General features: G+C 42.6%; 2 long non-coding RNA genes across 3 annotated transcripts; one reads left to right on the top strand and one right to left on the bottom strand.

Moving 5' to 3' along the window:
* The first annotated feature begins 39 nt into the window (after window positions 1-39).
* LOC106576339 (uncharacterized) lies at window positions 40-2024 on the top strand. Its single transcript, XR_006760149.1, has 2 exons — window positions 40-574; window positions 1508-2024. It is a non-coding gene; the product is annotated as an uncharacterized lncRNA (long non-coding RNA).
* Window positions 2025-10170: 8146 nt separating this feature from the next.
* On the bottom strand, window positions 10171-14815 carry LOC106576303 (uncharacterized). 2 transcript variants are annotated; one of them, XR_006760147.1, is made up of 6 exons: window positions 14550-14815; window positions 13899-14437; window positions 12121-12376; window positions 11723-11859; window positions 11362-11601; window positions 10171-11149 (listed from the first exon to the last, which is right to left on the bottom strand). It is a non-coding gene; the product is annotated as an uncharacterized lncRNA (long non-coding RNA). The 2 variants fall into 2 exon arrangements; XR_006760148.1 differs by having other exon boundaries at window positions 12121-12355.
* Window positions 14816-15333: the final 518 nt, after the last annotated feature.

Genomic DNA, 15333 nt, shown 5'->3' with positions numbered 1-15333 from the left:
CAGTCATAACTGTTAACCATGTAACTATTTACAGATTATACAGACAGACTATTTTATACTGTTGTAAATACCTTATACTGTAAATCAGTGATCCAAGATGAAAATTTAATTATCTTCAGTAGATTATACTCCTAACCCAGGACTGTCAATCCCTATTGTATTATACTGGTACTTCAGTACTATCAATCCCTATTGTATTATACTAGTACTTCAGTACAATCAGTCCCTATTGTATTATACTAGCACTTCAGGACGATCGGTCCCTATTGTATTATACTAGTACTTCAGTACTATCAATCCCTATTGTATTATACTAGTACTTCAGGACGATCAGTCCCTATTGTATTATACTGGTACTTCAGTACTATCAATCCCTATTGTGTTATACTAGTACTTCAGTACTATAAGTCTTTATTATATTATTCTAGTACTTCAGAACTATTAGGGTGGTACTGCGAGTGCTCTGTGTGTGAAGGTGCTCACTCTTGTGTGAAAGAGGTTTTGGTACGGCGAATTCACCAGAATGTATCACCGTGGTGGACTTTTGGAAGCGGCACAAAACTGGTGCTGAAAAGTAAGTACATTTTTTGTCTTCTATCATACAACAAAATGTAATCTTGCTATTGAACAACGTTATGAAAAGTTATGTTCGCCAGAGGAAATACTTTTAGGCTATATCTTTTTAGAAATGTCTGTGGACAGATTGGTAGAGGGCAGAGAAGTGAGAGAATTGTTCACATATCACCAAGTTTATTTGGCAATAAAGTTTTCTGACATACGATTTAAAAAGAGCACATTTTGATATACAGTATTGCTTAAATATCACATCACTGTTCTGTCAAGACATAGCAACTACTATTTCTATAATAAAAGCAACAATTTGTGTTGTCATCATAGTCGATGTTAACACTGACATGGTTTAAAGTTGAACGTCATCTATAGTTTTGAATAGTATTTTGAGGTCATTGTGGCTTGTGTCTCAGAGTAGACCTGACGAACTTGATATGGAGATTTACACAGTGAATAGTCAATCTGATTATTAAATCTGAATATGTGATATCTGTTTACTGCATGTCTCTGTAGAAATAGGGGCCGTTTGCCAGACACATTAAAACTAGTCCTGAACTAAAAAGTAAGCTCAATGGAAAATCTTAATTGAAAGTGCTTTTTAGTCTTGGATAAGGCTTCATCTGTGTCCTCGAAACCCCCTCCTAGTGTTTTGTTTCTCTTGATGGGCTATACTGTAGAGCATGAATGTAACATAGATTCCTTGTTTTGTTGTTGTCAGTTGTTCTCGGTACTGTATCTAATTGTTTATCCTGTGTGTATTGCCTCTCCTTACTCTCTCTCTCTCTCTCTCTCTCTCTCTCTCTCTCTCTCTCTCTCTCTCTCTCTCTCTCTCTCTCTCTCTCTCTCTCTCTCTCTCTCATATCCTCTCATCTCCTCTCCTAATATATTCCATTATGGAGTAGTACTAGCTGACCCTGCTCTCTCCTCTCTTCTCCAGCTGGTCCCTCTGTCAGGCCCACAGTGTCTCTGCTCCCCCCGTCCTCTGAGCAGCTCTCTGGGGGCTCGGCCACACTGGCCTGCCTGCTGAGTGGCTACTCCCCCCAGGGGGCGATGGTGAGCTGGGAGGTGGACGGAGCAGAGGTGAAGGAGGGGATCCTGACCACCACAGAAGAAGAGAAGGGTGGCCGCTACAGCCGCAGCAGCACCCTGACCCTAAGCAAGGCATCCTGGGAAGAGGGAGAGGTGTACACCTGTAGGGTCGCCCATGATGACACCAGTGATGCGGCAGACTTACGTAAAAGTCACTGTAGTGTCTAGAGACCGGAGAAGCCATTGTAAGGGGTTAGAGAGTCCCCACATAGTTCTGGAAACATTAGTATTTTAGAGCTGAATGTTACAGTATAATAGTGAATAATATCAGTAGTGCTGTATGATAAATGAACTATTTTGAGACTCAGTTGTTCATGTCTTCTTGCCTATGAATTAAAATAAAGCTTGTTTTGATTGAAAACTAACCCCAATAGTTCATTTAATCATCACTCCAGTGATCACTATCTCATGAATATGCAGCACATTTCATACTAATTTAGATCAATCAGGTTCTATCATTTCAGCATTGTAGCATATAGCTACTCTCATGTTTTCAAACAGAATAAAAAAGGCATCTGATCCAACAAGAACTCTGCAATCATTACTACAACTGAATGATCCTGTTATACTGTAGCACCAATACCAGTGATGATAATTAGTGATATTTGATAATAAACCTCTAAGATCTGCTCTCAGAACTCACACTGCCAAACAGTTACTTTCCATAACATATATATTTGTCATGTTTTATTCCTAATATGATTTTACTAAATTCAATGTTTTTGCTATGGTTTTCAACAATGGGGGGTCTTCTCTACCTCCAAGCCCCTGGGAGCAGAATGAACATCTGGTGACAGTGCTGCTCTATTCTGGGACATGCAGAACCACCGAGCCCAGTCTATGCAAATCTGTTTCACTCCCACAGCTCCCAGTCTAGTTTCAGTTTCACTGCCTGGACTGGGCCAGATGTGAGTGGGTGAACTAGTTTTACTGTAACCTCTGAGGTGGATTCAAGGAAGGGGACTTTCTTACACTGAATAAACCACCATTTAATAGATGACATAAGATTGGTATTACTAAGGACAGGCATTGACAGTTACTGACATGAGTCTAATGTCTGAGCTCCACATCTTTTTATTTCATACACGGAGGGAAGTGGAGGCTGAAATGTTTCACATTTTTTGGACTTCTGCGACTCGGTGGGGTTACTTTTTATATTTACACTGAGGTGTCATGACAATATAGCAATAATCATCTGTAATTTAATCAGGATACTGATGATGATGATAATGATAACAGAGAACATTTTGTCCGAATTATTGCTTTCTAATCACATTGTCAAATGCCAGAGTTGATCTCCTCTACAGTACGTCCCAGCTGTAGCAGTACAGTTGCTGTGCAGTCTGACTGAGGGAGGTTTTTGTCAGGTTATTTATCACTGTGTGAATACTGGACCATTGTGGTAACTCTGACAGTAGTAATCTCCTGCATATTCAGCCTGCAATCCACTGATGGTCAGAGTGAAGTCACTATGAGTTCCACTACCACTGAATCTAGATGGGGTCGCAGACTGAAGTGTTGTAGCATAGTAAATAAGGAGTTTAGGAGCTCCTCCAGGTTTATGTTGGTACCAGTATAGATGGTTATTGTTATACACATTACTGCTGGTTTTACAGTTAGAGAGACTGACTGTCCTGGGAGAACAGCTTTCACTGCAGGAGTCTGAGTCACAGCGTACTGTCCACTTGAAAATGAATTAAAAACACATTTAATTATTAACTACATATTGTAATAAATAGTTTGGAATATACATATTAAAGCCATATATATATTAATATTTTGTGCATCTTGAATGATTTCTTTCTACGATATAAAACAATATCTTAACACTGTAACCTTGAAAGCAGAGGGCAAGTGTCCAGATGAAGATGGTGAAAAAAGTCATGGTTGTTGTGGGTTCTGTTGTCATGAAGGACAGCTCTCAGTCATGAAGTGTTCAACTCCCAGAGATATAAACACTACCAGAGCACTGAAGCATGTGCTGCCAATGCAAAGTGTCTTATATGTAAATAGTCTTCCTGGACAGTCAGACTGATGTGATGTAGAAACCTGGTAGCTATGTAATCACTGAAATGGTTTCTGATATAGGTGCTGAATGGGGACTGATATATTGATTATAGACATCTACAAATGGAACGTATTGTTATTACTGTGTTATTAGACAAGATAGTATCTGCTTTCTGCCTTCCTCAGTTGGTCAGGGTGAGTAACTGCAGTCTGTGTGTGGACTGTGTGATGCTGCTGACTGACCGTTCTAAAGGGGAGATCTCCAGAGCTCTGATGTATCCAGTCTCCTGCTTCACCTGCTGATCTCTGGAACTACCACAGTGGTGTGAGGGAGGATGTCTGGGTAATGTTTAGGGGCTTTATTGTATGTGTTTGAATCATGTTGATTCAATTCTAGCTATTCAAAATACAATCCTGAGGGGTTTTAAAGCTGAGATCGCATAGGGTGAAACTGCCACTAGTCACCCCAGGCGCATATGTGATTGTTTTTGTTTGTTTTTATAAACGGGGCCAGGACCATCCTGCATCATGGTAAAAAAATTATCTTTGAACATACTCTGCTGTTCTATCACTCATGCAATGATGTCCAAGGGAAAAAAACAGTGTTGGATGTTTGAAGTAAAGTCTTTGTTGTTGTAATGTTGCAAACAAACTTGAAAGTTTCACCGCTATGGATTCCAGCTTTAACCATTTCACATCATCTCTATTCAGATTGGTTGGTGGTTTTCCTTGAGTTACTCAACAGAGTCAACATGTAGTTAATGATCAGGAGAAACATTTAGTGATCAGTTATGATCTAAGGTCTTCTAGACATAGCTCTAGTTTGACTCTATTGTTGTTCAGCTCTACTACACACTGTGTCATTGTACTGGATCATCTCCTCCCCTCAGCACCTGCATTAGGTCTAGTATGGGAATTCTGCCCTATGTGCACATAAGAGACTACATGAAACTTTTTGATCAGTGGTTAGTTTGTTTAATAATAATTGCAACCTGGAGTATACACTTACAGTAATTTGCAAGCAAGACATTCAGTTCTAAAGATGGTGTTTTCCCTTTTTATCCCCTACTGAGGATCACCCCGCCCAGGGTGATGTCCCTTAACTTTAATACCATATAAGCTCATAATTATCAGTTGCTAATACAAAGTTGTCTCTGTTAGGCGGAGTTTAGCTTATGTTGTCATTGGCAGTTAGTTTCCCAATCCTTCTTATTGCTATCATGTGCTAGCAGAAGTAAGACTGGAACATAGCATCAACAGGAACTGGCTTAGTTCTCTTTATCCATCTGTTACCAACAGTATAGTTCAACACACAGGCATATGAATTAGACAATTGACCTCTTAATGCACTTGTAATGTGTTTAACACTGATCCTTAATCGCAAGCTAAAGCAAAACATCAAGCATTGTACTTTTGTAATTACAGGTGTTCCTAAGTAACAGTTCATGCATACTATGTCTTTTCATTTAACATTTAACATTTAAGTCATTTAGCAGACGCTCTTATCCAGAGCGACTTACAAATTGGTGCATTCACCTTATGATATCCAGTGGAACAACCACTTTACAATAGTGCATCTAAATCTTTTAAAGGGGGGGGGTTAGAAGGATTACTTTATCCTATCCTAGGTATTCCTTAAAGAGGTGGGGTTTCAGGTGTCTCCGGAAGGTGGTGATTGACTCCGCTGTCCTGGCGTCGTGAGGGAGCTTGTTCCACCATTGGGGTGCCAGAGCAGCGAACAGTTTTGACTGGGCTGAGCGGGAACTGTGCTTCCTCAGAGGTAGGGAGGCGAGCAGGCCAGAGGTGGATGAACGCAGTGCCCTTGTTTGAGTGTAGGGCCTGATCAGAGCCTGAAGGTACGGAGGTGCCGTTCCCCTCACAGCTCCGTAGGCAAGCACCATGGTCTTGTAGCGGATGCGAGCTTCGACTGGAAGCCAGTGGAGAGAGCGGAGGAGCGGGGTGACGTGAGAGTTTTCCATGCACAAGCGTCTTCCTGTAATGTACATATATGATAAAAATCCTTACACTCCCCCCTTTGGAGGTACAACCTCCAATACCATTGATTACACCTTTAGTTATTGTGGCTCGCATGGGAATGTGGAACAAATACAACAATCATTCTTTTGGCACATAGCACACAAGCTTCATTACAACACACAGGACAATCGTCACACTAGCACAATAATAAGGGTCAGCATGGTGGAAATGACCATCGACTCACGTCTTCCCTTTGAACACCATCTGCAGTTGCAACTCTTAGGACAACGTTTACAAACCAAAAAGGGCCGTCAGATCAATTTGGGCCCTCTACTCAGGGTTTGGATCAATATTATCAAAACGTAATTTGGTAATGGATGTAGGTCAAATAGATTAGGATCAGTTTCACTCTCAGGATCAGAGTTCACCCTCTCCATTCACCAGGGAATGCTGAGAATAGTGTCAACATCTTTATTACACAACTTCTTTCCCATGTCACAATTAGCATAACAATCAAAACAACCCATGATACATGAATTGCTTCATTCATATAGTTATTAACATACTAAGAACTTACTCAAATCAATTGGTCAGTTTTCAAAAAATCATTCCGTTTCCAAATCATAATAAAAATCAAATTAATTATCCAACCCAAAATTAGAATGACAATGCTTCAGTGATTTACATTGGTCCTAGCACTCAAAGTTAAAACCCTCAACTTAGTACACATCAACACTGGCAGAATGTACATTTATATCAACATATGGTATTAACTTTCTCATCACGATTATAACTACAGATCAGTATCTTAATCAAATCAAATCAAATGTATTTATATAGCCCTTCGTACATCAGCTGATATCTCAAAGTGCTGTACAGAAACCCAGCCTAAAACCCCAAACAGCAAGCAATGCATGTGAAAGAAGCACGGTGGCTAGGAAAAACTCCCTAGGAAAAACTCCCTAGAAAGGCCAAAAACCTAGGAAGAAACCTAGAGAGGAACCAGGCTTTGAGGGGTGGCCAGTCCTCTTCTGGCTGTGCCGGGTGGATATTATAACAGAACATGGTCAAGATGTTAAAATGTTCATAAATGACCAGCATGGTCAAATAATAATAATCATAGTAGTTGTCGAGGGTGCAACAAGCACGTCCGGTGAACAGGTCAGGGTTCCATAGCCGCAGGCAGAACAGATGAAACTGGAGCAGCAGCACTTCCAGGTGGACTGGGGACAGCAAGGCGTCATCATGCCAGGTAGTCCTGAGGCATGGTCTTAGGGCGCAGGTCCTCCGAGAGAAAGAAAGAAAGAGAGAATTAGAGAGAGCATATTTAAATTCACACAGGACACCGGATAAGACAAGAGAAATACTCCAGATGTAACAGACTGACCCTAGCCCCCCGACACATAAACTACTGCAGCATAAATACTGGAGGCTGAGACAGGAGGGGTCAGGAGACACTGTGGCCCCATCCGATGAAACCCCCGGACAGGGCCAAACAGGCAGGATATAACCCCACCCACTTTGCCAAAGCACAGCCCCCACACCACTAGAGGGATGTCTCCAACCACCAACTTACCGTCCTAAGACAAGGCCGAGTATAGCCCACAAAGATCTGCGCCACGGCACAACCCAAGAGGGAGGGGCGCCAACCCAGATAGGAAGACCACGTCAGTGACTCAGCCCACTCAAGTGACACACCCCTCCCATGGACGGCATGGAAGAACACCAGTTCGCCAGTGACTCAGCCCCTGTAATAGGGTTAGAGGCAGAGAATCCCAGTGGAGAGAGGGGAACCGGCAAGGCAGAGACAGCAAGGGCGGTTCGTTGCTCCACCCTTTCCGTTCACCTTCACACTCCTGGGCCAGACTATACTTAATCATAGGACCTACTGAAGAGATAAGTCTTCAGTAAAGACTTAAAGGTTGAGACTGAGTCTGCGTCTCTCACATGGGTAGGCAGACCATTCCATAAAAATGGAGCTCTATAGGAGAAAGCCCTACCTCCAGCCGTTTGCTTAGAAATTCTAGGGACAATTAGGAGGCCTGCGTCTTGTGACCGTAGCGTACGTGTAGGTATGTACGGCAGGATCAAATCGGAAAGATAGGTAGGAGCAAGCCCATGTAATGCTTTGTAGGTTAGCAGTAAAACCTTGAAATCAGCCCTTGCCTTAACAGGAAGCTAGTGTAGGGAGGCTAGCACTGGAGTAATATGATCACATTTTTTGGTTCTAGTCAGGATTCTAGCAGCCGTATTTAGCACTAACTGAAGTTTATTTAGTGCTTTATCCGGGTAGCCGGAAAGTAGAGCATTGCAGTAGTCCAGCCTAGAAGTAACAAAAGCATGGATGAATTTTTCTGCGTCATTTTTGGACAGAAAGTTTCAGATTTTTTGCAATGTTACGTAGATGGAAAAAAGCTGTCCTTGAAATAGTCTTGATATGTTCTTCAAAAGAGAGATCAGGGTCCAGAGTAACGCCGAGGTCCTTCACAGTTTTATTTGAGACGACTGTACAACCATCCAGATTAATTGTCAGATTCAACAGAAGATCTCTTTGTTTCTTGGGACCTAGAACAAGCATCTCTGTTTTGTCCGAGTTTAAAAGTAGAAAGTTTGCAGCCATCCACGTCTTTATTGCTGAAACACAGGCTTCTGGCTTCTAATGTACAGCTGTGTGTCGTCCGCATAGCAGTGAAATTTAACATTATGTTTTCGAATGACATCCCCAAGAGGTAAAATATATAGTGAAAACAATAGTGGTCCTAAAACGGAACCTTGAGGAACACCGAAATTTACAATTGATTTCTCAGAGGACAAACCATTCACAGAGACAAACTGATATCTTTCCGACAGATAAGATCTAAACCAGGCCAGAACTTGTCCATGTAGACCAATTTGGGTTTACAATCTCTCCAAAAGAATGTGGTGATCGATGGTATCAAAAGCGGCACTAAGATCTAGGAGCACGAGGACAGATGCAGAGCCTCGGTCTGACGTCATTAAAAGGTCATTTACCACCTTCACAAGTGCAGTCTCAGAGCTATGATGGGGTCTAAAACCAGACTGAAGCGTTTCGTATACATTGTTTGTCTTCAGGAAGGCAGTGAGTTGCTGTGCAACAGCTTTTTCTAACATTTTTGAGAGGAATGGAAGATTCGATATAGGCCGATAGTTTTTTATAATTTCTGGGTCAAGATTCGGCTTTTTCAAGAGAGGCTTTATTACTGCCACTTTTAGTGAGCTTGGTACACATCCGGTGGATAGAGAGCCGTTTATTATGTTCAACATAGGAGGGCCAAGCACAGGAAGCAGCTCTTTCAGTAGTTTAGTTGGAATAGGGTCCAGTATGCAGCTTGAGGGTTTGGAGGCCATGATTATTTTCATCATTGTGTCTAGAGATATAATACTAAAACACTTTAGTATCCCCCTTGATCCTAGGTCCTGGCAGAGTTGTGTAGACTCAGGACAATGGAGCTTTGGAGGAATACCCAGATTTAAAGAGGAGTCCGTAATTTGCTTTCTAATGATCATGATCTTTTCCTCAAAGAAGTTCATAAATGTATTACTGCTGAAGTGAAAGCCATCCTCCATTTGCGAATGCTGCTTTTTAGTTAGCTTTGCGACACTATCAAAAAGAAATTTCGGATTGTTCTTATTTTCCTCAATTAAGTTGGAAAAATAGGATGATCGAGCAGCAGTGAGGGCTCTTCGATACTGCACGGTACTGTCTTTCCAAGCTAGTCGGAAGACTTCCAGTTTGGTGTGGCGCCATTTCCGTTCCAATTTTCTGGAAGCTTGCTTCAGAGCTCGTGTATTTTCTGTATATAATGGATTCTTAATCTAAATTGCTATGAAGATGGTGATACAAGTCATGGTTGTTGTGGGTTGTGCTGTCATGAAGGACAGCTCTCAGTCATGAAGTATTAAACTCACAGGGATATAAACACTCCCAGAGCACTGAAGCATGTGCTGTCTATGCAAAGTGTCCTCTCTATGCAAATAGTCTTCCTATGAACAACGAACACCATCAATGCTGAGAGCAGGATTTGTTGCAACGGCTATTTCACCGTGGTATATAACAATAACGTATGACTAAGGAATAATTAGGTGCCTGTGCTTCCAGAATTCTAGTGGTTTATCCTCAAGACATGTTGAGGATAAAAATAGGATTTGTTCACAGTCTCCCCCAGTGGTTAAAGCTGGTAACAACACAAACCTCAGTGTTTCGGTGAACCAAGATATTGGTTAAAACACATTGAGAGAAAGATATCCCACAGTAACAGAGATGATACAGTACCCAAACAGTCAGGCAATCAAACTCCACTCAAAGGAATTTTATCTAAATTAGTTCACTTGAAAATAGCCCTAAAAGTACAGTGAGTTTGCTAAAACACAAATGTACATAAAATACACAAATATATACATAATAGCCAGCCTTTTGTTTGGTAAATCATAATGCAAGATGTTCATAACGTCATGAGGTTTTGAACAATTCTCGTTAGAGGATTCACTCAAGCCAATCCCTTTAAAAAGGTTTTGTTACGTTTAGTGAAAAGGACCTTATGTCACAACACATGTGCACTTACTGTGACATACATGACAAAGAACATTCAGATAGTCCATTTCACTTAGATTTAAGCATCTATACAAAGGTTAAATACATGTGTCTGATTTCCAACAGAAAACGTAGGATGGATGTTGAGTCCCTTCAGCAATATCCAACAAAGCAACAGTGCCTCTTTGATAGAATACAGTACCTCTCTTAAAACAACGCAGGAGACAGGTCTTTGTAATTGTTAATAAACCTCTTTTCCAAAGTCATTGTTGAGTCATTGCAGCTTTCCTGTGGCGCTACAAAACTGTCTTTCAGATGATCCCTAATCCAGGCTGCATCACATCCGGACGTGACTGGGAGTCCCATAAGGTGGCACACAATTGGCCCAGCCTCGTCCTGGTCCTCAATAAGAATTTGTTCTTAACTGACTTGCCTAGTTACATAAAGGTTGAATAAAAAATGTAAAACAAATGCTTCCTCGTCGTAAGAATGAAATAATACTCAGGTTCAGTTGCGTTGACCTTGTCTGGCACTGCTCTGCTGTTTTCATGAAGCCCTGGTCAGCCATCATTTGAGAGATCTCTGTATGAATGTGTTCCAGTTCAGTGTTTCCCCTCAGGTCCACTTGGATTCTGTCACTGACCAATATGTCGAGGAGGGCTTCAGTCTCCTCAATGCTCCAGGGGAGATCTAGTTCCCATGGTGATGGACAGCTGCCTGATTCTGGAGAGCCTGAAATAAATACAAAAAAAACAAAGGCCCAACGTTTATAGTATAATGAAAGATTAGGAGATTGTTTCCTTACCTGTTTCTTGGACTTGGCCACCTGGGACCTCTCCCACGTCTGTGGCGTCATTTGGTTCCTCAGCCAGAGAGTCACAGGATATATACTTGTTCCCGAATATTTGCACAAACTGATCGTAGAATTTGCACTCCACCTTTTCCCCTCCAATCCTGGGAAAATAAAACAGAATATTTGGTTGTTGACACAATGCTTATTCCTCATATCTGGTTAGTTAATTAGCTTTGTTTTACTAACATGAGCATGGCAAACCTCTAACCTTGAATACAAAACTGATCCATCAGTATGGAGTCATCATAATCAATTCAGAATTATAAATAGTGGTTATCAATTTCAGATCCATATCTTATCCCCCACGGCTTACTGTTTGCTCTCACAGAGCTGGCGGAAGTTGCCTTTAGCAGCTCACTCTAGACTGGCACTGTTCGGCTGTCCTCAGGTAGCCCTCGTTGGCCATTGCCTGAGAGATCTCGGTGAAAATGTGTCTGTTTTTGGTTCAGCCCTTCAGACCCTCCTGTACCTCGTCACTCCCCCAGATACTGAGGATGACCTGGGTTACTGTCGCTCCAGTTGAACTTGGAGCCGTCAGTTAAAATAGGGCTAGCTGAAGACAGACACCCAATGAAGACATTGTTTAGAGTGGGAAGGGGGTTAGTTTAGTTGAAATAAGACAACTCATAGAACGTTTCATGAACATTTCAAGGTATGGTATGGCTTTGCTTTACCTTTCCTTTGGTCAACTTCATGTGTAGACTCCCAGACAGCAGCTTCCTCATTGTCTAACGAATCTTCGGCCAAACTGTGGACGTTGAGCTCCCTCGAGAAAATCTCCTCCATCTGGTCGTAGAACTTACATTCCCTTCTGAGGAAACGAAAGATTAGACACACTGTTCAGAGGGAATTTCAGTTGGATCATTATATCCTCTGACCACATGTACTATGTAACAATAACAGTGACAAAAGCAAGACTGCAATTACATAGTTTATTAATGTGAAGAAATTAAGTAAAGCATTGATTTGATGAATTAAAGATATAGCATCTCAATTTATACCCGATGTTGCGGTGTAATTTATAAAGTAAATAATTAGACGTGAAATGGTAGTTATAAATCTTTTCACACACTTGTCATGGTGGAAGCTTGGCTTGAGTCGTTTGATGGGGGTGTGGCAGTGCTCAGCCGTCCTGATGAACCCCTGTGCCGTCATCCTCTGTGAGATGTACTCAAACACGTGTCTGTTCTTCAAGCAGCCGCAGAGGAAGAGCTACACATAGTCCTCACCCCAGACCTCCAGCAGAGCCTGGGTCTCCCGATCAGGCCAGGGCATCTTTCTGCTGGACTCTGTCACAGCGTAACTGGCTGGGAAAAAAAGAAACGTCCCTTTTTCAGGACACTGTCTTTCAAAGATAATTCGTAAAAATCCAAATAACTTCACAAATCTTCATTGTAAAGGTTTTAAACACAGTTTCCCATGCTTGTTCAATGAACCATAAACAATTAAAGAACATGCACCTGTGGAACGGTCGTTAAGACACTAACAGCTTACAGACGGTAGGCAATTAAGGTCACAGTTCTGAAAACTTAGGACACTAACGAGGTCTTTCTACTGACTCTGAAAAACACCAAAAGAAAGATGCCAAGGGTCCCTGCTCATCTGCGTGAACGTGCCTTAGGCATGCTGCAAGGAGGCATCAGGACTGCAGATGTGGCCAGGGCAATAAATTGCAATGTTCGTGCTGTGAGACGCCTAAGACAGCGCTACAGGGAGACAGGATGGACAGCTGATCATCCTCGCAGTGGCAGACCACATGTAACAACACCTGCACAGGATCGGTACATCCGAACATCACACCTGCGGGACAGGTACAGAATGGCAACAACAACTGCCCGAGTTACACCAGGAACGCACAATCCCTTCATCAGTGCTCACACTGCCCGCAATAGGCTGAGAGAGACTGGACTGAGGGCATGTAGGCCTGTTGTAAGGCAGGTCCTCACCAGACCTCTTCACTGACAAGTCGCGGTTTTGTCTCACCAGGGGTGATGGTCGGATTCGCGTTTATCGTCGAAGGAATGAGCGTTACACCGAGGCCTGTACTCTGGAGCGGGAACGATTTGGAGGTGGAGGGTCCTTTATGGTCTGGGGCGGTGTGTCACAGCATCATCGGACAGAGCTTGTTGTCATTCCAGTCAATCTCAAAGCTGTGCGTTACAGGGTACCCTTTCTGCAGGCTCTTCCTGACATGACCCTCCAGCTTGACAATGCCACCAGCCATACTGCTCGTTCTGTTCTTGATTTCCTGCAGGACAGGAATGTCAGTATTCTGCCATGGCCAGCGAAGAGCCCGGATCTCAATCCAATTGACCACGTCTGGGACCTGTTGGATCGGAGGGTGAGGGCTAGGTCCATTCCCCCCAGAAATGTCCAGGAACTTTCAGGTGCCTTGGTGGAAGAGTGGGGTAGCATCTCTCAGCAAGAACTGGCAAATCTGGTGTAGTCCATGTGGAAAAGATGCACTGCAGTACTTAATGCAGCTGGTGGCCACACCAGATACTGACTGTTACTAGATTTTGACCGCCCCTTCGTTCAGGGACACATTATTCCATTTCTGTTAGTCACATGTCTGTGGAACCTGTTCAGTTTATATCTCAGTTGTTGAATCGTGTTATGTTCATACAAATATTTACACATGTTAAGTTTGCTGAAAATAAACACAGTTGACAGTGTGAGAGGCCATATCTTTTTTTGCTAAGTTTATATGTTTTTGGGAGGCTTTAGGTGGCTACTAAGTACATTTTTGAAGATTGATTATGACTAGGGTTCTTATTTTACCTGACCAGGACAAAGAACTGTTGTCACTGACACAGGAAAAACACAGGACCCTAACTACATTAGACTTACATAGAGGGTAAGGATGATGAGGAGGCACCATACATGTTTCCTGATCTGCTCCTTCAGTGGGATCTGGATTGAAGTCATCACACAAATAAGCAATCTCTGCATCGAGGTAGAGAGTGTCATTGCTTAGCACCGGCTCCAGGAACCTGTAGTATCTGAAGAGTAAGGGCTCCCCTCCATTTCCGTAGGTACGAGCAGAGATAGAGGGAGGTGGAGAACAGTGGGAGATGAAGGATTCATTTGTAACAATTCTCAATTTAGGCACCATGACTCGCCTTACCCACAAATGATCTGTGCTTTCCACTTACGTCCTGCTGTGGAGACACCGTCGATAGGTTATTCTCAGCCGCTTAACCCTCGAGTGGCACTGCTCAGCCGTTTTGAAATGCCCCATGGAGGCCAGCTTCTCCGCGATGTCGGCGAAAATGTGCCCATTGCGGACGCAACCTCGGTGGCTCGTCTGGACCCCTCATTCCCCCACAGCTCATTGAGGCCCAGCGTCTCTGGCTCTGACCACGGGGTGTATCACATCCCATCAGCACCTGCTCCGGGAGACATATACATTGGAAACCTCCAGATCGTAGGTACGACTCTGCTGATTGGATGGACTGAGTCTTCAGTGTAAACAGATAACCGTCTGTACTACCACTGTACCTGTGTCCTGGTCTACTGTTTGATCATCTCTTTCATCATACTCATCAATGGAGACCGCTTCATGACCAAGTATTCGCTCCAACTGATTGTAGAACTTATATTCCAATCCCTTTCTTCCACATCTGAGAATAGCAGACGGAAAAGGAAGCCATTTTGAAGAGATAAAAAATTGTGGGCCGAAAATGTTTTGGGATACAGTAGTATGGCTAGGGGTTAGATTAGAGTACACTTATTTCTATGTTTCTCTAAGTTAATATCAGTTAGGCAGGTAGTGTCACGGTTGTTGTCGGTGAATGAGGACCAAAATGCAGCAGGTACGTGAATGCTCATCTTGATTTTTAATTATCTTTCAAAACGAACATACAAAATAACAAAAACACGAACGATCAACAAAAACAGTCTGGTAAGGCACAAGGCGAAACACAGAACAATCACCCACAAATCACACATACAAACACACCCTAATATATGGAACTCTCAATCAAAGGCAGATAGACAACACCTGCCTTCAACTGAGAGTCCCAACCCCAATCAACCAAACATAGAAACACACAACCTAGACTAACCATAGAATTACTAAACATAAACCAAAACCCGGAATTACTAAATTAAACACCCTTTACACAAACACACCACCCCGAACCACAGAAAACAAATACCCCCTGCCACGCCCTGACCAAACTACAAAACAATTAACCTTATATACTGGCCAGGACGTGACAGTACCCCCTTAAAGGTGCTACCCCAGAAGCACCTTAACAAAAAATAACCCCAAGCAACACCA

Source organism: Salmo salar, chromosome ssa17, assembly GCF_905237065.1.
Source record: "Salmo salar chromosome ssa17, Ssal_v3.1, whole genome shotgun sequence".
Lineage (NCBI taxonomy): Eukaryota > Metazoa > Chordata > Actinopteri > Salmoniformes > Salmonidae > Salmo > Salmo salar.
Note: the sequence above shows the minus strand (reverse complement) of the source record. Positions and strands in the feature narration are given on the sequence as shown.